Source organism: Eublepharis macularius, chromosome 8, assembly GCF_028583425.1.
Source record: "Eublepharis macularius isolate TG4126 chromosome 8, MPM_Emac_v1.0, whole genome shotgun sequence".
Lineage (NCBI taxonomy): Eukaryota > Metazoa > Chordata > Lepidosauria > Squamata > Eublepharidae > Eublepharis > Eublepharis macularius.
Window position 1 is genome coordinate 1,953,030 of NC_072797.1, and position 26,992 is coordinate 1,980,021.

Below are 26,992 nucleotides of genomic sequence, written 5' to 3' on the forward strand. Positions count from 1 at the left end.
TTGGTCTCATCCTTCTCAACACCACCCAAGCCTCCAAATGCCGCCCCATCTAGCAGTAGGGACAGCCCCAGGCTTCGGCAAGACCCAGCTGACGGGATTGCTTTCAGCTTCAGCACCTCACCAAATTGGAGGCCTGGAAGGAAGTTTCCTCTGGAGCCGATTATTCTGCAGACTTCTGGGCTGGATCCTATCACTCCACCCCACTCGTGCCAGCACGTTACTCTGGGCCAGGGGCCCTTACATCAGTGGAGCAAGTTGGTACCTCTGGAACAGAAGGGTGGGATCCAAATACCGATGTCTGAAAAGGGCAGTAATTTGCTGGGAAGATGCTGTGCTGGGGAGGCAAGGCCACAGGGCTCCGTTCTTTGAAAAGTGCTGCTGTTGAGTGGGGAATCTGTCCTCAGAGCCCCCAGACCACACTTTGCCGAACGGCCCCTGCAGCCACAGCTGCACCAACCAGACAAGCAAGGAAGCCTTGCCAGAGCCCAGGTGCCCCCCTCCCCAAGCCTGAGCCCCTCTGCAAGCACAGTGTTCCTCCCGCACTTAATTAACTTAACACAAGGAACATACGTTGATTAGCATAAACAAGGTAAGTGCCCTTGATGTTCAAAAGGAAGGGGCACAGATGGCATCGTTAGCAGGGTCGCTCTAGGGTGACCTTGGCAACCAACGCGCAGAACATTAATGCATGCAAATGAGCAAGGCCCGGCTTGTGTTCCCCTCTGCACAATAATTGGAGGGTAAGGCAGGATCACCCCCAAGGGTCGTCCAATGCCTCCAACATCCAGAAGAATCCTTGGAAGCGAGGGGCCAAAGAGAGGAAAGAGGGCTTAATGGCCCAAGCCGGCCCTGCCTTGGGCTGCAGGCTCTCTAGCCAGACTGTGACATGAGCCATCAAGCCTCCAAGACCGGGCAGGCCTGGCTCGGGCGGCACCAGGCCAGATTGGCTGTCTCACATTAGCCCTTTGACACTCCTCCTGTCAGGACCTCTTTCAGCTTGGAAGGGGATCAAAAGCACGCCCAGGGTGGGTTGCAAGAGGAAGCACACCAGAAGGACATCTCCAAGGGGGCCTGGCTGGGGCCTGACTTGCCGAGGCTTCCAAGCGGATGACGTACACAGGTCATGTGAAAAGAGTGCTCTCTCTGGCCATGTGCCGAGTGACCTTGGCAACCAGTGGCCAGCAGCCTTCCTTGTGTCCCTGCTCTAGAACCTAGACGGAGAAGGGAGAAGAGGAGGACTTCCAAGACTGTGCCTGCGATTCCCAGGTGATTCCCACACTTCTGATTCTGCAAAGCTCTCGGCTCCCCAGTGGAGGAAACGCACCGACGTCACGTGACCGTGGAAAGACTGTCCCCAACTGTGTGATGCTAGCCCCGCCCCCATCTCCCTGGCGCCGTGGCCTCAATCCCCACCTCCCCCCTTTCAACAGATGCTGACCGGCCTGTCCAGGGCATCTGCTCCTGGGCTCCCAGCACCATGTGCCGTTTGGGCCCGACTTCAAGAGGCAGTTGCTCAAGTGAGGCTGCTGCTCAAGTGCTTTCATGTTTATGGTGTGCGATTGAGATGTGCTGTGTTCTGCCTTGGAGAGCCAGGGAAGAGACAGGGCTGGACGTGGCCCAAGCACCCCGCTCAGCCTTGGACTGGTGTAGCCTACCTTGCATGGCTGGTGCAAGGGTGGCCAGGAATGCCTTGGGGCGGAAGGAGAGTATGGAATGTGAACGGGAATTCCAGTCACTGCAGCCCCTTGCAATGTGGGAATGCTACCTGCCAAATGGCTCTGGGCTCCTTCCCCACCGTGCCTCCTCCTGGGCGTCCGCTGCTGGCTCGTGCTCGGCTGCAAAGGACCCTTTGCAGACAAGCCAAAGCAAGCCGAGTCCTGGCTCCCTGCAAGGCGGCAGCATAAAGGCCGTTGATGTGGCCTGGCAGGCGGGCTGGAAAGAGCAGGGACAGATGTTTGCAGAGCGCCTTGGGCGACGCTCAACCCCGGAAAGGCTCCCGATAAGCAAAGTCCAACTTTCTCCACAGGGCCGGGGCGGGGGGGGGGGGAGGCCTCTTGGGGGAAGAACGCTGGATTGCTAATTGGGCTCTTTTACGGGCCCGGACAAACAACAAGCAAGCAAGCTGCGGTCAGCACTCGCTGGGACAGGCGGAGCCCACGAGGAGGAGGAGGGGCGCCATCTTGGCACACTCCTGCCCTGGCCCTCCTGGCTGGCGCTGTCTTTTGGCTCACATGAAAGCGTCATCATATCAAGCTGTGGCTGGGAGGGGGGGGGGGTCGCCAGGGCTGCCATGGGCACTGGCTCTGCGCATGAGGAGGCCTGACTGCTTTCCCTCTGGTTTACAGTGCTGTCCTGTTCCTTTCACTTTTGCAGCCAGGAGGGCACACTTCGCCTAAGCTACCCTGGATTTTGTGGCTCCCTCAGTTACTGTGCTACAGGTGTTCGGCATGCAGACATCCCAGGTTCAGCCCCCGACATCTCTAGCTTTAAAAGGACCAGGTAGTCGGCAATATCAAAGACCACAGTTCTGCTTCAGGTGATTACATCCCATTTCAGCACCACGGGAGCCACTACGTACGCTACGTTTTCCAAAAGTTGAGAGTCATCAAAGTTGGGGGGGGGGGCGGGGGTTGAAGAGGTTGTGATGTGTGCAAAGGGTCTTGCATGTTATTGCAGGAACCACGCTTTAATTTTCTTAAAAGGGTTTAGGTTGCACCAGCCATATTTACAATTTAAAAATCTATTTAGATTTAGAGCTGCAGTGTGTTTTTTTGTCTTTGCAGTTCCAAAGCAAACTCTGGTTGTATGCAACTTCCGGAAAGCATCCTGAGATACAGAACAAGTTTCTGCAAGGTTGTTACAGAACTGAGAGAAAATGTGTGTGTGTGTGTGTGACTTCACACCAAATCCTGTGAAATAAACAGTTGCTTAAAGCAACCTGACAATGACAGACCAGGGGAGCTAACAAGCCAGTACTTAGGGGAATAAGGCTCCGTCCGCAGCATCAGTTTGGGAAAGATGCACTCGCTATTTCTCCCACCCTGTCCCTTGAGTAGTTTTAGTATTTATTTTAAGAAGGAGAAAGCATGTGTGCTTATGTGAAAGAAATAATTAAAATCTCCATGGTCAAAGGAATGGAAAACAATGCATACTAATTCCAGGATTGAAACGGGCAATCTAATATGCAAAAATAAACATATACAAATGAGCAGCTCCGGCATCTGCAAAACCCAGGCACCCAGGGGCTAGGCCCTGCTCCGTACACATGCAGGTTTTGCAGCCACGCACAATGGTGTTCTGAGGAGGCCCTCACTGGAAGATCTAAAGGTGCAGGTTGTGTGTGTGTGTGTGGGGGGGTGTTTATACAAGAGGATGTGCCTACTGGGACACTCTGGACCTGGCCATTTAGCTCAGGGACAGAGAACCTCTCAGGCTCAAGCGCCACACAAGCCACAGCAGCTACCTATGAAGATGTCAGTGAGCCGACACAAAAAGGAAGCGGGGAGAGAGCGAAGCACTGCTCCCTCTGCATTCCAGGAATAGCCGACTCCTGGTTTTGGCCCTTGAAGGTCAAAACTGGCACTTGGGATAAGGTCGAGAAACAGATTGACAGCCAATGAAAATGATGCAAAGGGATTCTGGCAACCCAAGCTTTCGAAAGGCAAGAAGCAGCACACTGCAACTAAACTGTAATATTTAATGTTTTTAAATGTATTATTTAATGTTTTTAAATGTTTTTAATGGTGTTTGTATTTGTTATCCGCCCTGAGCCTGCAAAAGCGGGGAGGGCGGAGTATAAATATAATAAATTAAATTAAATTAAATCAACTGCAGTTTCTAGACAGTCTTCAAGGGCAGCTCCACATACAGCGGGGTGCGATAGTCTAGCCTGGAAGTTACCAAGCCACGGATGACAGATCCAAGAAGGGGCATAGCTGGAGAATCAGCCAATGTGGGAACCCTTGGCTCCAAACACTACCTGAGATGCCAACACCAGGAGTCCCTCTGAGCTGCCAGAGGCTTCCCTGTGATGTCCCCCCACATCTTCCTAGAAGCAGGTTCTAGCCGGTAGGGAGCTCCTGACTGCCTGGGGAAAGAGACGGCTGCCATCGAGGGCACAGTTGCTACCACCTGCTCTTCCCACTCTCCCCCCTGTACATTAGTTGCTGGGGGGTAGATTTGTTGTTAATTGGGGTTTTCCATTGTGCCTGGGGGTGTAATGTTGTAAGCCACTTTGAGTCCACAGTCGAGTAGAGAAGTGTGGGTTAAAAGTACCCTAAATCAATAAGCTATGGACTGGATCCCCTAGGGAGAATATGATCCCATCCAGAGGTGGCGTTACCCCTGCCAACTGGTCTGCTGCATGCCCCACTGAACGCCCCTGTTCTGTCTGGACGAGGCTTGCATTTATGCACCCTCAACCAATTCCAGGGCCTCTTTGGAACCACCAATACTTCTCCTGAGGAAGGGGGCAACAGACAAGGGGGATATCAAGATACCAATCGCTCCACACCCAATACTACTAAACAATCTCACCCAAAGGTTTCAGGAATTTAATGAACAGGAAGAAAAAACTGAATCCGGACGAACCGAAGGGAATAATTCTCACGGGAAGGAGTCTGGGGCCATCACAGAGGAATATCTTGCAGCTTTAATCCAGAGACTTGGTGTCAAAGGCCACCAAGGAGAACCCACAGGGCTACAAGCACACAGAGAGAGTCTTTGCTCCCAGGGCAAAGAACGCAGGCCTGGAGCCAAATCCTCCCGTCTGAAGATACGGAAGCCAACTAGCCCGCCTCCCTCATTGACAGGCAGCTGCTGCTTCCACAAGGCCAAACGGCTGTGCTGTGTCCCTGTGGCCAGAAAACTGAGTCTTCTCAGGGCAGCACCTTTTTTTCTAGCTCCTGCCCATCTGAGTTAGAGAAGGGAGGATTCAGCTACCCCGAGCTCTCCTCTTATTCCCAGCCTGGCCTTGAACAAGCCGAGTCCAGTGGCTCCTGGCTTGCTGCCAGTGCCACAGAGACTGCTTAATCGAAAAGAGTCCAGTAGCACCTTTAAGACTAACCAACTTGACTGTAGCAGAAGCTTTCGAGAATCACAGTTGTCTTCATCAGATGCGCATCTGACGAAGAGAGCTGTGGTTCTCGGAAGCTTGTGCTACAGTCAAGTTGGTTAGTCTTAAAGGTGCTACTGGACTCTTTTCGATTTTGCGACTACAGACTAACACGGCTGACTGCTCTGGACAGAGACTGCTTGGCTCAGATCTGGGCCATGAGGCCATCAGCCCTGTGGCCAAGGAGGCCTGAGCCACCTCCAGCGTTGCCAGGCCATGGCTGGGGGGGGGGGGCTCCTTTTCCAGAAGCCATCCTGGTAAGAGGACAGGCCAGTCCCTCCCCGTCTTTTGGTTCCTCCCACCCCCAGCCCTTCCTCTGTCTTTCTGGAGATGAAGCGCCCAGCAGGGGCCACATTCCAACTGGCGCTGACCTGCCTGCCCTTCTCTCCAGCAGGGCCGGGGAGGACAAAGGCGGTTTCAATTTAAAAGCAAAGCAGAGCCCCCCCCCCCTGTCCGTGGCCTCCCCCTCCTGCGAGCAGCAGAGGCTGGGGCACAGGGCTAGTCTGAGCGGGTTTTGATCTGCAGCAGGTTATAAACTTTGGAAAAATCCCCCCTTTGCCCCTCCCTCCTGCCGGCCTCCCCCTCTCCCCCCCCTCCCGATTCCCTTCCTGCCTCACTTCAGAGTTTGACAAGACCATTAGAAATCTATTCCCTCTGGCGCAGCCCTTTCAGACCATATTAGTCAGACAATCCATTAAAGCCGGGCGCATTCTTTCTCTAATGCCCTTCTGCAGAATTAAAGGTGGGGGAAATATTCCATCAAAGTCCTCCACATCACCTTTGACGAGTTACTGTAACTGCACGTCTCAGCCAGCCAAGAAAGATGGGGTGGGGGGGGGGGAGGGTTCAAGTGCAAGACTGACAGGGAAAGAGAAGCCGGGAGAGGCGGGTGGGAGAGGCGGGCAGCGTTGGTCCGTCTGTGCTGCAACAAGCTCTGAACGGATTTTGGGCCAAGGGCAGTTGTTATGGGAACCTGGAGCAGAAAGCCGGAGGCCTGCTGAGCTGTGACGGAGGAGAAGAGGGTCCGGCAGGATTAGTGTCAGAAGTGGCAGCGCTGAGAAGGAGGTGGAAAGAGGGGCAGAAAATTGGGCTGGCTTGTGCCGTGAACAGCAGCAGCAGCTCTAGAGATCTTTCGGAACCAACAACTTTTAAGCACAGTTATGGGCACAGGTGAGCACAGAGCAGAGCTCGTGCTCTCTAGTTGAGAACTTAACCCCAACGGCTGCAGAAATTCCGTGAAAGAAGAGAGGACAGAGAGGATGGTTAGTGCACAATGCATGCCTAGTGACCACAGGTGGCACTCTCTTTCACTTCAGCCAAGAAGCACGCCAAATAGTTATTTTTTTTAGCATTTATTCAGATCATTCTACAAACAGCAAAACCACAAAAAAATGTTTCGCTCTGGCGCTGTTCAGGACTGAGCCACAGCCATGCATCCTCTACTTTTATTCCAACTGAAGCAACTACTGCATGGCCGGCACACTGAAGCCTTCAGATGCAAAGCAGCTGAGGTCTTGTATACCAAAGCCTTCAGATGCAAAGCAGCTGAGGTCTTGCATAGCGAAGCCTTCAGATGCAAAGCAGCTGAGGTCTAGCAAATTACTTTGTTTGCATTTTGCAGCTCAGGTCACAAGCAAGACTTAGAATCTCGCTAGCCACCCCACAGTAACTTTTCACTGCGACTCATATAGACACCCACTCTCTATTCATTTTAAGCCGACACTGCCATTCATTCCTGAAAGGGGAGTTTCTACAGTCTCTCTCACACATTATTCACATCCTGAGACCTTCATGGGGAGGGTGGAATAGAAATCTAAATAAATAAATAAATAAATAAATACATAAATAAATAAAAATTCTGGTGCCACTTTTCAGCCAAAACATGGCTCCCAAAGCAGCTCATAATTATAATGAAGTTTTAAAAGTATAACAATAAAACCTACCAACATTTAAAAGCTGAAAAGCAGCACAAAAATAAAGAGGGTTAATCCGTACAGCTAACCGGCAGAATATCCCCACCAGAGCTAATCTACTTCGCTGTGATCTAGACGGCATCTAGCAGCAGGGCCACAGCAGGCTACCCACAGAGGAGGCGTGCACTGAACGGACGCCTTCCATCACTTCGGCCATGACCGTATGGCAGGTGACACAACTTGTACCAGCTGCCCCAGTATGGTGTAGCGTCTTGAGTGACTGACTAGGCTCTGGGAGACCCTGGTTCGATTCCTTGCTCTGAACTTTGGTCAGTCTCAGTCTAACCTACCTCACAGGGCTGTTGTGGGCAGATTCTGATCCAGAGCTAATGTGCTATGTGGCAAAATAGCTAACAATAGTAATCTCCCTTAAACGGCACTGAAATGCTATTTGTATTAGCTAGGAAAGGACGAGGCATTCACGATTGGACATAGAGTTATTAGATTTAGACTAAACTAAATTTAATTCGAGGTTCTGAATAGAAGAGTTCTGTATTTATACTTTTCCCCCTTCTGGTTTTATATATATATTCATTCGTTTTATACATTTTACATATATGTATGTTTTATTCCCAGTGAATATTTTTTATGTAATTATGTATTATCTATGGTCTTATATCCCATCAAGATGAGGATTTATGATAATTATCTCACAGTGTTTGTATTCTGTTTTATTTTGGGTCATGTATCGTATCTTGTTTTAAATTGAGGATATGCTTTCCTAATGCTAGGAAAAGTAGAAGGCAGTAGGAAAAGAGGAAGACCTAAAAATGAGATGGCTTGACTCAATAAAAGAAGCCACGTCCTCCACTTTGCAGGATCTGAGCAAGTCTGCTAATAATAGGATGTTTTGGAGGTCGTTCATTCATAAGGTCGCCATAGGTCAGAGGTGACTTGACGGCACATAACACACACATGCTTGTCATAAGCCTAGGAGCTTGAGACCTCTGATCAAATGAGCCATTAAAGAATGGAAACAAACAAACAAACAAACAACAACAACATTTAATTTATATACTGCCTTTCAGGATTTAACACCCACTCAGAGCAGTTTACAAAGTATGTCATTATTGATGTATTGTCGAAGGCTTTCACGGCCGGAGAACGATGGTTTTTGTGGGTTTTCCGGGCTGTATTGCCGAGGTCTTGGCATTGTAGTTCCTGACGTTTCGCCAGCAGCTGTGGCTGGCATCTTCAGAGGTGTAGCACCAAAAGACCCTTTTGGTGCTACACCTCTGAAGATGCCAGCCACAGCTGCTGGCAAAACGTCAGGAACTACAATGCCAAGACCACGGCAATACAGCCCGGAAAACCCACAAAAACCATATGTCATTATTATCCCCACAACAATCACCCTGTGAGGTGGGTGGGGCTGAGAGAGCTCTGAGAGAGCTGTGACTGACCCAAGGTCACACAACTGGCTTCAAGTGGAGGAGTGGGGAATTAAACCCAGTTCTCCAGAGTCCTGTGCTCTTAACCACTACACCAAATTGGTAACACTGGTAGAGATTTCTCCTCAGCATCGTCACAACCCTGCTCTGGCCAAAGGAGGGGACTACAGTGAGACAAGCAGAATCGACATGGAAGCATCTTCCCCACAGTAGGCCAGTGTGGATCAAGCGATGCCCCAATAACCAACAAACCCACCACATGGGTAGGGCTGTCCCGACGGCTTGGCTGATCCAAGCAGCCGCAGCCGCAATCTTCAGGAGCATCTTGGTGTCTGCTTGTGGGGCACGCTGCACCTCTGTGGGAGGGAGCAGGTTGGATTAGACAGCTCAGCATCCCTTTCCATTCTGCAGCTCCAAGAGAACCACACTGTGGTCTGGGGTAAGACACATCGTAGAAGAAAAACGCTCCAAGCCAGTGTCCAAGTGCACAAATGTGGCATCTCAGCCGCCGGCCAGTTTTTTCTCAAAAACGTCTCACTGCTATTATTACGTCAGCTTTACAGGCCAACCTTCAAGGCATGTTGTGAGGGCAAACTGGTTTGTAAAGACCATCTCATTTCAGCATATAACAAAACCTGGTCGCCCGGTCTGCAAACAGTTCTAGCAGGACCAAGAGGATGCAGGAAAGAAAGGCTGGGGCAGTTCTCCCAAGGAGCAAGAGGACAGGATCGGAGAAGCATCAAATGGGGCGGGGGGGGGTGTCGTTTTTCTCCCTCTGTGTGCTCCTCTCACAACACCAGACACCCAGATCAATCAAGGGAGTGAATTGGCAGGACTGACTCAGGTCTGGCAGGAGAAAAGATTCCTCCCAACCCCTCACGTTTAATGCACATAACGTCAGTGGTCCATCCAGTCCAGCACCCCGTCTCACACAGAGGCCAACCAGTTATTCTGGAGGGCCAAGAACAGGCACAGAGGCCTTCCCCTGAGGGTGCCTCCTGGCACTGATACACTGCCTCTGAACGAGGAGTCACTATGGCCAGTAGATGCAGATGGAGTGATTCTCCATGAATTCATCTAGTCCCCTTTTTCTAGAACTTACCTAGTTCCCTGCCTCCAGATGCTGCTAGTTGAGATGCCTTAAAAAGGGGGGGGGGAATCCATGGAAGGTTGGTCTGCCAACGGCTGCCCCCTCTGATGACTAAACAAAGCCTCCATGTTCAGAAGCAGTGCATTATCCAATGCCAGCTGCAGCAGCACGGGGAGGCTCTTTCTGTCCTGCACTGGCTGCAGGTGCCACAGAAATATCTGGCTGGCAACTGGCAGTGCACAGGATGTAGTGCAAACTTGGCAGGTTGGCCCAAGCTGGCGGGGCTCTGCTTTGGAGCCTGAAAGACTACCCGTGTTCATCATGCCCCCCTTGCGGCACGGCATCGTCTTCTTCACTCTCCTTGTGCTCTGGAGCACGTTTCAGTTTTCACTGCTGAGATTGCTTGCTGTGTGGAATTGCGCCTCTGGCAAGGGGCCTTTGGAGGAGGCAGAGGAGGAGGAGAACCAAAAATGTGGTTGCCACAGAAAAGAAAAGGAGCAGGCAGCAGAAGGAGGGCAGTTTTCAAATATCGAAAATGGAGCCCGAAGAAAGATAAGACAAGGGGTGGAAATGGGCCTCCAAAGCCGTTGAGAGGAGAATGAAACCAAACCAACAGAACAAAGCAAACAGAAGCGGCATGTCAACCGGAGAGACAGTAGCACCGAGAACCTCACAGCTCCTCTGATAGTCCAGGCAGTCAAGCAGCTCAGCCTGCACTCCACGGAGCCATTCGGCCAAAGTGCTTTCTTCCGGTAGCAGGAGCCTTCTTCAGATGGAAGAGGGTGGGCTGTGGAACAAGTTGAAGAATCTCCTTCCACCAATTCTCTTCTTTTTAACACCAGCTCCCAGGGCACTCTTCTACGAGAGGTCCGGAGGTTAACAGTCAGATTCAGTCAAGTCTTCCAGGGGATTTTGTTGAAGGGAACTGGTCTAACTGGAGGCTTTAATGAGTATCGAGGCAGGTCAGCACCTCACCATTCAGCCTGCGCCTTCAAGTCGTCCAGGGGATCGGGGCACGTCGCAGCCCGTGAAGCAGCCAGCCAACTGTTTCCCAGAGCATCTGCCCTGGGCAGGTGTCACATAACCCTCCGGTTAAACACGCGGCCTGTTCGGTGGAGGGGCAAGAATGGCTCTGTCCCGTCAAGCTGCACCCACACCGTGTCCCCGTTCCAGGGGAAGAACGGCACCAGCATATGTGGCTTCCAACAAAGCCATAACGTTTGTCTAGATGTGGTCCAGAACTTCCTAAAGCAAATCCTAAAGTCTGTCCCTTTCAGTAGCAAGGGCAGCCCCCTCCCTTCAACGAGGCAACCATTCCTCCTCTGCCGAGACCTCTATGGCTCTACTCATTCCTGGACAAACTTTGGGTGTTGCAGGGCTCCCAAGCCCTCTCTGTCTCTGGGATGCAGGCTCTGGGAAGCTGCTGAGGAGTCCGGAGCATTTCAGGACACAGAACCCAGAGACAGGGGTGCTGGTGAGTTTTGTGAGTTAGAAGGATGGATGGCATGAGCCCCCTTGTCCTGAAACCAGTTGCTCCCGTCTCTGCCTCCCAGCTAATGAATGAACGTTGTTTTGAACAGCTCTGTCTTGGCTACGCAAATCTAAGATCGGGAACCGGAGCAAGGACCTGATTCCTGACCTGCAAGCAAAAGGGAACGTCACATGCTGGACTTGATTCCTCATCCCACCCCGCACACACTTCTGCAGAAAATGAAAACTTTGGCGAACTCTTCCTCCAAGACGAAGTGCATCTGCAAGCAAGCACCTGTGACGTGGGCCCAACTGCTTCCACCACTGCTTGTGTTGAAAGAAAGGCTCTTCCTGAAGGGAGCAGCCCGGCACGCTGTTGAATTATTAATGATCGACCAAAAGCCCATCTCCAGAATGCTGAGCGTGTGCATGGAGCTTGGTCCGCCCCACAGGGAGAAAGGAGGATGGGAGAGGAAAGAAGGATCCCATGAGCAACTTAATAACAAACAACAACAACAACATTAGATTTATATACCGCCCTTCAGGATGACTTAACAGCCACTCAGAGCAGTTTCCAAAGTATGTCATTATTATCCCCACAACAAAACACCCTGTGAGGTTGGAGGGGCTGAGAGAGCTCTGAGAAGCTGTGAATGACCCAAGGTCACCCAGCTGGCTTCAAGCAGAGGAGTGGGGAAGCAAACCCGGTTCTCCAGATTAGAGTCCCGCGCTCTTAACTGGTGTAAACTGGTGATTAGCAGAAAAGACTCACTTCTGGAAATGAAGCTTCCGTTCCAGGCCACTGAAGGGAAAGAAAAAGACCCCTTTGCAGAATCCTTGTGTCCAGCCCTAACCAAGCAAGGATCTCGTTACACCCAACTCACAAACCACATTTTCCACTCCCTAAATAAAAACCACATATTCGCTGCTGCGGCCATAAGTGTCCCAAGCAGGCAGCGGGTTTAAGACGGTTGCTGGATCCATGAAAAGAGCTGTCTTTAATTGTGCAAGCTGCCCTCAATTTTGTAATGGGCAACAACGATAACAAATTGACATCCATTTATACGACCGTGTGGGCTTTTGAATGGGAACTCGGCACACAATTATGCAAAATCCCCCGGCATCTGCTTTTGCAGCTAAGTTCCCCAAACAGGAGAGGCTGGAGAGGAGAAATGCAGAAATATCCATGAAATTAAAGGGATGGGATGCACGTACCCTATGCACACGCAAGTGGTACCATTTTATTCAGCCAGTGAGACTTAAAACACTTTTCTTTATGGCTGGTTTGAATGTGATGGAGATTTCACGGACAGAGATCGTGCTCCAAGTCTGCACACAGCAGTACATTTAATGCAACATGCAGTCCAAGGGCTCATGAGCATTGCTGAGAACAGTTCTAACCATCTGCAGGACATGAGTTGCCCGCGCATACGCTCCACTGCAGTCATAACACGGGGGGAAACCTCTCTCCGCCGGCGTTTCAACCCGATGGAACTGTGCACGGCACTGGAACTAACCTCAAAGGTTGCCGCTGTCTCCTGCAAGGACATGAAGGCAGCAGGATGAGGCCCGGCTTTAGGCAGAAGACCTTTCCACAACGCAGCCCCTTCTACCACCCGAGGACTCGGCCACCAACGTATTTTCCTGACTGCGCAGAGAAGGCCTAAGTAAAGTGGGCTAATAATGAAGAGTTTGCTATTTTAATTATTTATTTATAGATCACCTTTCAATTAAAAAAGTACCCAAGGCAGTTTACTGCACAATAAAAGTCAACTTTAAAGAACAGCCAAATACAACTAACAGTGAAATCCTGAGCAGAGTCACTCCAGTCTAAGCCCACTGAAATCAATGGGCTTAGACTGGAGTAACTCTGCTTAGAATTTCACTGTAAATTGTTAAAACCGGTTTCCAAGAGCACCACACCCCAGGTCTCCAAACCCATCTGGGAGGCCCTTAGGGAAGCAGCCACTCTCAGTTCCTTCAGGAACAACGGAAAAATCCCTTTCCCAAGTTCCCACCAGCTGAACCTCTGCTAAAGTTGGTTCCCGGAGGAAAGCTTCCTGGGTTAACCTGATACAGGCGGAGGCAGCCCTTCAGGCACTCTGGCCTAAACCATGCAGGGCTTCGAAGACTTACACCGTGTATTGCACTTGGGAACGAATGTAAATGGCACAACACTGGCTTGATACGCTCCCTTTGGCAGGTGCGACTGAATTTTGGACCAGCTCAAGCTTCCATAAAGTCTTCAGGGCGGCCCCATGTGCAGTCCGTTTATGGTACTCAAGTCAGGAGGATCCCAATGTGTGTGTGACTGTGACCAGGAGAAGCTGCAGCTGGTAAAACGGCCCCCACTGATAAGTGTCACGGCAGCTTCTGACACTTGGAAGATAACCACGGAGTCTCAAAGCAGCTCCCCAACCTGGGCACCCAGTATTTTGGGGGGAATGCAACCCCTTCCAATACTGGGAGAATCCCTGCTTCTGGATCAGCTTTACCCTCACCCAGAGTACTTCCATCTATCTCCCTTAGGCCTTTTTTGCCTTTTATTTCTTTTATTTATTTCGGATTTCTATTCCGCCCTCCCCGCGAGCGGGCTCAGGGCGGATAACAAATACAATAAAAATTCATCTACATTAAAACAACAGGGTATTAATACACATTTAAAACAGGATGGTGGACAGCCTTCACAGGGAGGGTTAAGATCTTTGGGTTGCCTTCCAAATTCCGGACGATTAACTCCCCCTTCAGATTTCAATTTGACATTTTAAGGGTTCTCTTCCAAATTTTCTGCCTGAGTTAATCGTTCGGAATTTGGAAGAAAACCTGAAGAGGTAAGGGGCCCAAACCAGCAACCACTGCCTATGGGGAAAAACATCAGTGCTCCTGACATACGTGAAGGCCAAGAGCGATGGATGCGATGCCTGGAGATGGCCAAGGTGGGCCGGTTGGAACCTGCAAGCAGGAACCCTTGCCGCGTGAAATGAAGAAACAGCACCTGACCATTTTTACTGGGCTTGCATCATCTGCTCAAGCTCACACTTGGCCCTGAAAGACGCCCAAAGATCTTTCGAGGCAACCCTAAAGACCTGCTGGATTCACCCCAAGACTCACGTCAACCAATTAAGCGCAGATGGTAGTTGCGTGATCTCTCTCTGGAGCCTTCCCAGCCAATCACAGCCAGGGCTTGGCCAAATGGATGGGGGGGGGGGGGGCGGGAGGGTTAACAGACTGCCATTTATGACATTGCAGTAGTTAAGAGACACGTCCTCTCTCCGAACTGCCTGTAAACTTTGATAGCTAAATAGCTGTAAACGTCACTGGAGTCTGACAAGTTGAAGGGGAAGCGAGAGTCTATCATGCAGGGGGCTTGGGCCAACATGCTCTGCTCCGGCTCGCCTTCCGCTCTCATAAAACCTTTTTTATATCGGGAGTGAGAATTTGTGTGGTGCACATGTGCGCCCTTTTATGGGGCTTGGTGTGATGCTGAGAAAATGTAGTTAAACCTCTACAAGTCTTCCTGGGAGCACCACCAAGGTGCCTATAAATCAAAACCGCAGTTCTGTAAAACGTATTTACTAAATAAATAGACTTCCTTTTTGGCCCGCTCTTGCTTGTTTTCAAAGCAATATTGAGAGTGTGATAAACCTGGGCGGGAAGACGCGGCTACGAGCCCACACCACAAAAATCCAAGGACCCAGCCGAAGACGTGGCCTGCGTCCCCATACTGTATCTGTTGCAGCAGAGCAGAACTTTGCCACTGGACTAGAAACCCCCGGGGCAAATTACTGCTACAGCACAAGAGTGCTGTATCGAAAAGGCGTAGACGCAACTTTAGGTTCAGGTCCGAATTTAGCCAGCCGCAAACATTCTCGGTGGCCTTATGCAACGCACAGGCAGGGTCAGGGCTGGAGCCCTGGGACCCTCTGGAGCGAAGGGCTTTCCCTGACACAACAGCCTCTTGCTCTGGGGGAGGCTCCTCCTTGCCCCAAAGGCCCAGCCCACTCCCCGTCACTTCTGAGCGCAAGTGGCAGAACAGCCGGGTGCCACTGAGAGCCAAGAAAAGCACACGCGGGTCCCTTTTGGGCAACGGCAGCACAGCATTTTTGCTCAATCAGACCCTCACGCTTTTGTATCTGAAACACGGAACCAAGAGGGGCTGTCTGAGGGTAAAGCATTCTGCATGCTTGCAAGAAGTACTTCCTTGAAGCCTAGTCCTCGATGGAGGCAGCTAAGTGTGTGTCTGGGTTCTGCCGTTTCAGTTTGCACACAGGGAGCTCGTGTTCTGGAAGACTCCTAAAAAGAAAAACAAACAAATCCCCGCACACAGAAAGTTGGTGCACCAGGGCAAAGGCTAGGCTGGGATCCTTTCCCCTAACTTGTGAGTTCTCTACAGTCAGATTTTTCTGTTGGGGTATGCCTACTTATTCATGGGAGCAGCAGGATTTGAGTCCAGTGGCACCATAGAGACGAAGAAGATTTTTAGAGTGTAAGCCTTCGAAAGTCAGAGATCCCTTCTTCAGACCCCTGACTCTTGAAAGCTGACACCCTGAAAATCTTTGTTGGTCTCTAAGGTGCCGCTAAACTCAAATCCTGCGGTTCTACTGCAGACCAACACGGCCGCCCGCCTAAACTTATTCATGGGAGCTGTCGCCTAAGGCCTCAGGAAAAGGCAGGCTTTTTAAAAAGGGTTCAGGCCTATTTGGGACCCCTTCTGATGCAGGCTTGGGCACTTGCCCTGTGCTAGCTGAGAATCAAATCACTGCTCGAAAGTGACAGGGCAGGTTGCGGGTGGAAATAAACGGGGCCTGCCCTTTCCCCAGGCCAGGGCAAGCTGCAGAGCAGGGCTGACCCTCCAGCTCTCTGGAGGGGGGGGGCAAAGCCCAGAGAAATGGCAGCAGCTCATTGCAACAGCGATGATGAATGTGATGCGGGAGTAAACAACCGACAATTAGAAAGGTGTGAAAGCTGCTCCAAATACAGTGTAAGCTCCATAAATAATCATAGCAGCCTTTGAGAGGGCATAAATGGCATGGCAAGTAAGCAGGAAAAAAACTACTACATCAGAGATGGCGAGTGCCAGCTTCCTACAGGGAACCAGTGAGGTTTCTGCACGCAGACAGCTGGGCAGGATCCTGAGCCAACCCCCAATTGCTTTTAAACACACCTGATGGAAAAGCCTCCCACCGTGCTGAGCAGAACGGCAGAACTCTCAAGTCCCTCTTTGTCCCCCCAGAAATCTGACTCGGAAGTACCCCACCAAGGCTACATTTGAACACGGCACCGGCCAAGGCAGAAGGACTCACCCACAGAGCTGTGCACCCACACAACGTTGTGTTGAAGCTCGGCAAAGCAACGATGAGGCACGCATAGCAGGTGAGCTCTCCGGTTCAACAGAATGCTGCGTGGACACAGGTCCCTGCAGGTGAGAGCTTTTGACACATCTGGATGATGACCTGGAGTCAGTCCAGCTGCTCACTTGATGGTTGGCTCGAATGCTTTCACCAAGTTCACTCTTAACACGCCCCAAATGAAGAGTTCCTTCTTTCTTTGGCAGGCTCTCATGCTGTAGAATGACTTTTACCAAAGGAGGGAAAGTATAACTCACTCACTCACTCACTCACTCACTCACTCACTCACACACACACACACACACACACACACACACACACACCACAACTTTTTAATGTCCAAAATGTGTTAATGTTTTGTTCTAACGTTATCTGCCCTGGGTCTCCCAAACTGGGTTGAAAAGCTGCGTAGAAATGTTTTAAATAAATAAATAACTCAGAATTATGCAGATTTAAGAACCAATGGCTGGGATAAAAGGCTCAGGGAGTCATCTCCAAATTACATTTTGGGGTGGATTCTCTGCCAAGCTGCACCCCCCCCTGTTATTTATCACCACCTCTATTTCCTGCTTAAATATTCAAGTTGGACTCGGGAAGGGAGAAAGAGAAACACACACACAAGCGAGAAAACCACCCGGGGCATCATACATCCCGTGCAAGTCAGACAATTCTTGTTGTTTCTAAGATAATGGATTTTTGTATTTGATACGATGCCGTGATTTGGGTACCAATTTCTTTGAGGCATCCTTTAAAATTCTCAGACACTAATCTGTTTATGGCCATCACTCCTGCAGTCACTTTAAGCTTAGATAATTTATATATCTGAATGCACACATCATTTATCACAGGCACATTTCAGGGAGGGGGAAACGCCACTGCCTTAGACTTTTCACTTCTAATAATGCTCCCATCCGCGGTGTCTATTAATGGCCCGGCCTTCTGCTCTGTATCCAATGCAAGGCTTGTTCCTGTCAGTGGAGCTTGTGCAAGAGACGCTCCCACTGGGCCGGATCCATTATTACTAAATTACTGTCTTGACAACAGTGTCTGTGGCACTTTCTATAATGCCACGAAGATCTCTCTCTCTCACGTGCCATCAAGAACTGGATAGAGTAATGAAAATTCGCCCTATGGATGGACAGGAAGAGATACCGACATTTCAAGACTTCATCCATGAGAATCCGAGCCCTCAAGCCAGGCCGTCGAGAGTGCCCCCCACTCATCGGAAAGGCAAGGCATGGGACTATTTCAATGGATGGATGGCTGCAAGCCCTCAAGCCAGGCAGAATCAGACAGAATCACAGAGTTGGAAGGGGCCACACAGACCTCCTAGTTCAACCCCCTGCCCAATGCAGGATGAGCCTAAAGCATCTCTGACCAATATTCATCCAGCCTCTTCTGGAAAACTGCCAGTGAAGGGGAGCTCACCACCTCCCCAGGCAGCTGATTCCACCCTTTGAACTACTCTGACAGTGAAAAAGTTTTTCCTAATATCCAGCCGGTACCTTTCTGCATGTACTTTAAGCCCGTTGCTTCAAGTTCTATCCTCTGCTGCCAACTGGAACAACTCCTTGCCCTCCTCCAAATGACAGCCTTTCAGATATTTAAAGAGAGCAATCATGTCCCCCCTCAACCTCCTCTTCTCCAAACTAAACATTCCCAAGGCCCTCAGCCTTTCCTCGTAGGGCTCAGTCTCCAGACCCCTGATCATCCTCGTCGCTCTCCTCTGCACCCTCTCGATTTTGGCCACATCCTTTTTGAAGTGAGGCCTCCAGAACTGCACACAATACTCCAGGTGTGGCCTGACCAAGGCAGTATAGAGAGGGGCTATGACCTCCTGCGATTTCGATGCTATGGCCCCTTTGATACAACCCAAGATTGAATTGGCCTTTTTTGCCACCGCATCACACTGACTGCTCATATTTAGTTTACAGTCCACTCTTACCCCAAGATCCCTTTTACATACACTACTGCCCAGAAGTCTATCCCCCATCCTGTATTTGTGCTTCCCATTTTTGTGACCCAGATGTAATACTGTGCACTTATCTATGTTGAATTGCATCCTATTCACAGCTGCCCACTTCTCCAGAGTATTCAGGTCTTGTTTGAATTCTTCTTGGGTGTTTGCCACTCCTCCCAATTTGGTATCATCAGCGAATTTAATGAGTAGGCCGTTTACCCCTTCATCCATATCATTGATAAAAATATTTAAAAGTGCCGGGCCCAAAACTGAGCCCTGCAGCACCCCACTGGGGACACCTCCCTCCAATCTGATGAAACGCCACTGACCACCACTCTTTGAGTGCGGTCCTCCAACCAGTTCCCTATCCACCGAACTATCCTATAGTCCAGTCTGCAGTCTTCCAGCTTGCCCATCAGAATGTCATGGGGGACCTTATCAAAAGCTTTACTGAAATCCAGATAAATCACGTCAACAGAGTTCCCCCGATCCAGTAAGCTGGTCACTCGACCAAAGAAGGAAACCAGGTTGGTCTGATAAGATCTGTTGGGAACAAAACCATGTTGACTTCCCCAGATCACTAAGTGGTTCTTCAGATGCTTACAGATCGATCCCTTTAAAATCTGCTCTAATATGATCCCAGCAACAGAAGTCAGACTGATGGGCCTGTAGTTTCCCGGGTCATCCTTCTTCCCTTTCTTAAAGATTGGGATAACATTCACTCTTCTCCAATCTTGTGGCACATCCCCAGTCCTCCAGGAGGCCTTGAAGATGATGGACAGGGGTTCTGCGAGTTCTCTAGAAAGTTCTTTGAGCACTCTTGGATGCAAACCATCCAGCCCAGGGGATTTGTATTCATCCAGTGCAGACAGATGCCTCTCCACAACCTCTCTGTCAATATCACTTTTAAAAGAGAACAGGATTGTAGTAGCCTTTTGCAGTGCTTACAGTACGTGTCACCTTGCTTTTACTGCACTGTCTTCCACCTTCGTAATCCACTCTGTACATTGTTTTCAGCATGCCCTGCTTTACACAGGTTTCCGGTTTGCCTTGTTTTCTAACTCTCTGATTCTAGTCCTATTGCATTGTCTAATGGATGTCAGAATAAAATAGATTTTGAACTGCAGGCAGGAAAGGACCTGTCAGATCTCTTTGGGCAAAGAATTCCAAAAAGGAAGGAGCCACAACTGGAAAGGCCCTGCTCTAGGTCACCACCAACTTCATGGAATACAGATGGAGAAGGGAAGACAGAGTAGGCTGTGGATCATCTTCAGATCCAAGGGAGTCGGAGCATCCTGGAAGCATGCAGGAGATTACTGAGTGTATTTCGATCTTGTTCTTACCCCAGGGAAATGGGATGGCATGCACAGTTCTCTCTTCTCCATTTTATCCTCAAAAGAACTTTAACGAGGAAGGTTAAGTTGAAGGGGGAGGTGGCCTAAAATGCCAAGGATGAGTGAGGATTTGAATCCAGGTCTCCCAGATTGTGGTCCGACATTCTAGTCATGACTCCACTCTGTCTCTCTGATGCTCAGCCCCTGTATTCCCTTGAATGAAAACTGGCATCTCATGAAAGGGATAACGACTGGACATGGATTCACGCTATCCTTCCCCTTAGCTATCACCCTGTCTCTTAGAATGCTGCATTTCCCCCAATACACCGACGTATCCATTAAGATCCGGCCAGCTTAACTTCACCTGCTAAATTCTCTTAGCAATAAATAAGCCTAACTACCTTTCAATCACGCAGTTACCATTTATGCTATGCCGGAATATTATTAGCACAAATACCTTTTTCCAATTTTTTTAATATGCTGAAACTGAAGCAAACCTTTCCATGGATAAATATTACTTTTTGTTTAGTACTGTCTTTGATAGCCTGGGCTCTTCAAAGCTCTTGCCTGCTATGCAATTTTGCAAGAAGCATGAACTACATGTCAAAGGAAGTAGAGAGCGGATTTGGAAACGTCCTTTAGGAGCTGGGATGCCTGAAGATCGAAACACAGGACTCCAGGTAAGGTCTTGCAGAGACTCTAATAAAGGTAATTTCAGCTTTTTCTTTCAAAAAGTCCACAAACAAACCGGTCTGCACATACTAGGTCTATTTGTCCAAGCGCTGAGCTCAGTCTACTAGCCGTTGCTCTGGAGCAACCATGGCTCAATTGTGTTTTCACATGGGACCCATTCATTTCAAGTGGTGGGTCTGATAGATTAACCTCCTGCCGTCTTTACTTCATCCACTGCAAGAGAGGCAAACAGAGACACTAGAGTCCATTGAACGCTGTCCAGTTTAGAAGCATCTGCAAAGCTGATCTGGAAACTTTCTGGGAACGGATGTCCCCCAAAGATTTCTGATGCTTCCTCCATACCTGAATTGCATCTGGAAATGCTGCGAAACACAGCAGGGGACAAGAAAGGGAACGAGAGGGGTCCCCAGAGGCTGAGATGGAGAGCAGCCGGACCGGTGGTGCAACTGAAGGCCAGCTCCCCAGCTCCTCCCCTCCAGCTGCGCCGTTCGTCTCATCTCAGGTGGCTTCTGAGCACATCTGTCTTCCTACCATCTGCAGAGACTACCATTTCGCCTACCCTTTGCACCTTACACAAGGATCTAGGAATCTGAGTGGCCCCAAGTGGATCATAAATCAAGAAGTACGTCCAGTAATGCAAGTTCTGGCAACATTCGTAAGCCCAAATGCAGATTAAGAAAAATGATCAAGTTTGTAGCTTTAAGACGGAGGCAGCAGCTACAGAGCCCGAGGCCTCATCCATACGCACTTCTGTTTTTGGAGGAGGCTTTGGGTTCAACGTTCTGCAGTTTAATAAGTAATAAACTGAAGCAAACCAACTATTCCACAAGCCCTGGAACCACACGGTCAACCAACGTTGAATATTCTCAGCAGAGTTCAAGGCCCAGGGTCTGCTGTTCTCTACTGGACCGGAAAAAACTTGAACATGTGAACACAACAAAGCAGCCCAATATTGAATCGGACAGTCCATCCATCAAGGTCAGTTTTAGGATAGTCTGCTAAGACAGGAAGGCGCTCTCCAGGGACTCAGGCAGAGGTCTTTCACATCATCTACACCTGATCTTTTAAAATGGAGATGCAGAGGACAGAACCTGGGACCTTCTGCATGGTAGCCCCAAAGCGTGAATGTAAGAATTGCCTGGCTAGATGAGATCAAAGAGTTACCTAGGCCAGTATTTTGTTTTTGACCAGCTGGGCATTCCCAAGCTGACAGGTGCTCTCCCCCCGGCTGCATGTCCGTAACATCAGCATTCGTGGAAGTCGATAGAGTTCTCTTCTATGAATGCCTCATTTTATGAATTCTATGAATGTCTCATTGTAGGGAAGGGGGTCTCAAAGAGATGTTTCATTAATAAGAACCATAGACTTCACTACTATGTTGCCTTGCGTCCTATCTGCTGCTTTAGGTATGTGCTCCTGCTGTAGCTCAAGGGTTCGGCTGTGAATCAGCACTCTGCTGGTTCGAATCCCATTACTGCCATGAGTTCAGTAGGAGGCCTTGGGTCAGGCACTCCTCTCAGCCCAGTTCCCCAGATGTATTGTGGGGATAATAATAATACTAACTTGTTCACTCCGGGTGAGGCACTAATCTGTCTAGAAGAGCAGTATATAAACACAGTTGTTTTTATTGTTATGTACTACCTGTTGCTTTAAGTAGTACCCTACTGGGTAGTTCTATGTTGTCGAATGTCAGTCTTAGAATTGCTCATGTTCTGTTTCAGCATTTCTTCAGCTCTGTATTAGATTCTTGCTAATGTTACGTCTTTGTAAACTTGTATTTATTTACCCTATTGGATTGTTTATAGAAATGTCCTTGATACTGACTGTACTAATCTCACACTAAGTAATCTGCCTCGAGTCTCAGTGAGAAAGTCAGACTCTAAATGACATAAATAACAACAACACTAACAACATTTTAAAAGTCACATAAATTAATGACTATCAACTATAGTTCGTAGCAGACGATATCATGAGTCGTATGAAGAATATATTGATTTAAAAAGACTATTCTCCCACCTCTCCAACACACTGACGATGCAAGCTGTTCTCAAACCATTTCAGTGGGGGGGCCCAACGTGCAACAAGCTGGCCACTTGCTGCTTCTTAAGGCCTGCGTTCAGCATGCCGCCACTCACAGACTGGGACTGGGGCGGGGCAGGGATTGTCCAGGATGGCTCCAGAGGGCCGAGGACGACGCGCTTGAGGCTGTTAGCAGCGGGGGGGGGGGGGGGAATGTTCAGACAAACATGTTTGTGGCCTAAACAGGGCTCGATTTCTCAGGCTCCAGAAAGGCATGCCCCTCCTCTGAGACTGGCTTTTGTTTCTTCATTTCCCCTCGGAAATGTTTCATCTTGCAGAGAACGAGAGACGGTCTGCTTCCTCCTGCGCCCACTGACCAACTGCTTTCCACCTGAGTTTGCCCAGAGAGCTAGCTTCCCCCACACTTTTACAAACCGAGGTGCCAAAACCGGGGCCACCTGTCAGTCACCGAGCGCCCTTCCTTCAGTAGCTAGCCAAGAAAAGGCCAAGGGGGGGGGAGGGGGAGGCTAGGCAAGCGACGCGGAAACTGCAACCATAAACAGACACTGGGGCACTCACCTACCTTGCCCCAAAGACTGGGGGTGAGAGATTCTGGAAGCTGCCTGTCCTTAACCAAACCTCTACATTTCTTCAACCCAACTGCATTGGTCTCCCAGTTCTCCCCCCGCACCCATCAGCTTTTTAATCAATTGATATAAGATTGACTCTTATTTCCCCAATTTTTCATTTTGATTAAAACGGACAGAATTGATTTTACTCTAAAAGAAGTTTTTGCAAAATCAATTTAAGGGTGAAAAAGATTCTCTTTCTGATTTGGCACACGCCTGGCTTTCACAAACTCGGCAGCGCTCCCAGCAGTAGTTAGTTAGTTAGTTCCCTTGCACGGAGACACAAGTGGAGGCCAAGATCGCACACTTCCCCATGTCTTTAAAATCCAGGTGTTGGGCGTGCAGCTTGGCTCCGGCTTGGGCTGATTTCACATAGGGAAGGCAAAGCGGGCATAAACCTTCCACCCCCGCAAAATTTCACCTATGGAAGCCACCACTACTGTTAGGTTTGGAAAGAAAAAGGATTTTTAAAAAGACAGGTGCCATTGTTTTTGCCTTTCCCTGGCTAACTGTAGAATGTAATTGTTGAGTGACTTCACAGCCAGAAGCTGATCTGGGCCAAACTGACCGAGCTTCCAATCTGGACAGCCGGGACTTGGAATGAAGAACTAGAGACTGGAAACAGAAGTTTTGCATGTGGAATAATGTTCCTTTCCTCAAATTAAGAAACGGACCCTTTCTCCTGTAGAGATATAAAATTTCTGGGCATTTTGAAACGGAAGAAACAAGATTTTCCTCAATTTTTTTTCCAAGGAAAAAAACCCAGATTTTTGTGGGGGGAGGAAGGGAATTGAAATATATGCAATACGTACATTCTTATCAAACCTAATCATATTTTACTGATTTAACAACATAAAACACATCATTTATAACATAATTAGCATATAAAATTGAACTATTTGCCATACTTACAGAATTTAAATAAACGCACACATACACAGATAAACTGCAAATGCTCAGTAATTGAGAGAGAGTTGCAAATGCTCCTGACAGTCCTGAGACGTTCAGGAGAAAGGTAAGCATATAAGTACTTTAATATATATATATATATATATATATAATGCTGTAACCTATGCTACCTTAGCACTTATTTCTTAATGTTTGTCATCTGAGAGGTAGGAAAAAATAAATGTTGAAGGTAGAAAACAAATTCTGTAGTAAGCAAAAGAAAGTATATTATTCGGAGAGAAACTCTAATACAGTCACACTAAGCAGGACTATAGAAAAGAGTCCAGTAGCACCTTTAAGACTAACCAACTTTACTGTAGCATAAGCTTTCGAGAATCACCGTTCTCTTCGTCAGATGCAAGAAGAAACTGGTCAGATATATAGGTGGAGAGGGGAGGGGGAGTAGATGCAATCAGTAGCTTCTGATAATGGGATCAGTTACTTCTGATAATGAGATAACCATTCATAGTGTCTATTCAATCCAAGCCTGACTGAGTCAAATTTACATATGAATTCCAATTCAGCAGCTTCCCTTTGCATTCTGTTTTTGAAAGGTAGGACTATCAGCAAGTTCAGCTATCAAACTGACTATGGCTCCTCATCATCTAATGCTTTAGACTATTTTTATAACATTTTTCATGCTATACAGTTCGAGAAAAACCTTGCCTTCAGAACAGATCACTCATCCTATAGAGAATTCCTCCCCTCCCCCCCCGCCCCGCCCAGTGGTCCCTAGAATGGCACGTTTTTCCAATGGAAAGATTGAAAAAATACTCAAGAGATTGTTTTCATTCTGTACAGTCTGACTGAGAAAACCCTTGCCTAAAGAAGCATTTCACTCACTGCAAAAGAGAAGAAAGTTGACACACGATTTTTTTTCCAGTGCTCTCCCAAATTTCCTTTGGGGAAAAAATGGGAAAGTTCTCAGGGAAAAAATGCTCCTTCATCTCATCTCGGCAGGCCTCCAGCATTCCAACTTCTCAGGTACTCCTTCGCCCTTCTGCCAGCGTTATCTCCCAGTGCCGCCATCCTGCCTCTTTGGGGCTCCTGTCTGCCTCCCCCCAGCCTTCTCGCCCTCATCCTCACAACTGGCGAGGACCCAGCAACACCGCTCCATCCCACCACCTCTTTGACATCTTTTGCAGGCCAGCCTTGAACCAGAAAGGTCGGTGAGGGGTCTAACTTTTTTGAAAACATAGGACTAGAAACTTCCTTTTGGAAAATGTGAAACAGAAACAGCTTTTTTCAGTGGACTAGATTCAGAGTTGGGGTGCCAGTGGCAAAATAAACCATTTTGGGAGCCAGTTTTTGGTTGGAAAGCAGGATAAAAATGCAGCGGACCTAACATCCGGGATGGGCCCGGTTGGGAGAAATGGTCCAGCTCTGCTTCCTCTACCATGTCTCAGTCTAACTCACCCAGACCCACTAAGAATCCATCACGGCAGAAAGGGAGGGAGCGCGGCTTGATTCAAATCTGAAGCCAGCAAGGCAACAAACCGCCCCCCCCCCCCCACAATTGACCTTACAGGTGGACGATCCCTCATTGAAGCGGGTCTGCTGCCCGCCCAAAACAGCAACAAGGCAAGCTGCCCCAGCAACCCAGTTCAAACTAGGCACATGCCAAGTCCCTCAGGGAATGCTTTTGCCTTGCCAATGCCATGTTTAATTTGGATCTCTGGAAAGATGTTTTGTGCAATGCAAGAAACTGAGGAGGAGACAGAAAGGCAAGCCCAAGATGTAAGGACAAACAAGCCTCTCCGAAAACATCGCCCGGATCTCCCTGCGCCAGAAATGTCTTCCACAGTGTCTTCTCTCTCCCCCCCTCTCCCTCTCAGCAACGGAGACAAAAGTCCCTGTCAAGCGGAGTGATAAGAGAAAAGTGACTCCCGCCAGAAGGATGGCTTCTGCTCAGGCGAGGCTGATGGATCTCTCGCCTGAAAAGTCACCTGCCTGCCTCATCAGCGCAGGCGGGAACAGCCGGGCCGACAGCCGCCACCAGATTTGTCATTTTCTCTTCAGACTATATCCCTCCCCAGACTGAAGCTGCTGCTCATGTCTTGCCGCTCCTTCTGAAAGAAGAATGCCGAACTCTCCCCACCGCTCCATCGCTGCCCAGAGCGCCACCTCTGGAGACGCCCTCCACCCTGCGCAGCTCCGCAGGTGAGAATGTGAGGACCGATTTCCAGGAGCAGGACAGGGCCCGAAGCACAAGGAAGCTTTGCCACACCAACCAAGATGCTCAGGCCACAACCAGACCTCCCCCCCTCCCCGCAATCTCTGCTACTAAGAGATATACCACCCCTGATCACGGAGTCTCTTTTTATCCCTCCCTTCCCCAAGGCAGCCTACTGAAGTGTCCTTCTCCCATTTTATGCTCACAACAATCCTGTGAGGAAGGTTAGACAGACAGAAAATGACTGGCCCCACAGCTGGACAGAGCAGGGATTTGAACTCTGACCTTACCTGGTTCCTTTCTCAGCTATCACAGCTGACAGTCATGGATGGATGGCTACTGTTTTCCTGGCCATATAACCCAGCGGCTCTCATCACCCCTAGCGGCAGTGAATTCCACAGATTCAGAATGCATTGTTCGAAACAGTGCTTCCGTGGGCCTGTTCTGACCCTAAGCAGGGTCCACAGAAGGAGGAACAAGACAGACTGATTACCTTACAAACGGGCCAGATGGGTCTGTCTTGTAAACTCTGTACCCATTTGAAAAGCAGTAGCATTTGATGGCTGTCAGGAAGAGCAAGAGGTCAGCACTAAAGAGTTTCTTCTGCACGAGGCTTTGGACAGCAGCTAGCACTCGGCACGAGGCCTGGTGAAGAGAGACGGCATGCAGGCAGAACCTGAGCTGCTTCCACACAGGGATTCCCCCCCCCCTGCCCCATGCAATAAAGGTGAACGCCTAATTGACTGGCTTGGCAGGAAAAGGGAAAGAGAGGGGAAACGAAAAGGGGTCCCATCACAATCATGTTGTATCTGTGTGTGTGTGTGTGTGTGTGTGTGTGTGTGTGTGTGTGT

At 49.3% G+C, this 26,992-nt stretch overlaps 1 protein-coding gene across 4 annotated transcripts in view; it reads right to left on the minus strand.

The window, feature by feature from the left end:
• CNTFR (ciliary neurotrophic factor receptor) overlaps positions 1 to 26,992 on the minus strand; it is a 379,352-nt gene that overhangs the window by 179,320 nt on the left and 173,040 nt on the right. Inside the window, exon 1 of one of the 4 annotated variants that reach the window (XM_054986876.1) lies at positions 1,766 to 1,846. The exons of the other annotated variants lie outside the window; for them this stretch is intronic. The gene's annotated coding sequence lies outside the window, so the exon portion shown is untranslated. Of the gene's footprint in view, positions 1 to 1,765; positions 1,847 to 26,992 lie in introns of those variants that run through there. 4 annotated transcript variants of the gene reach the window in all.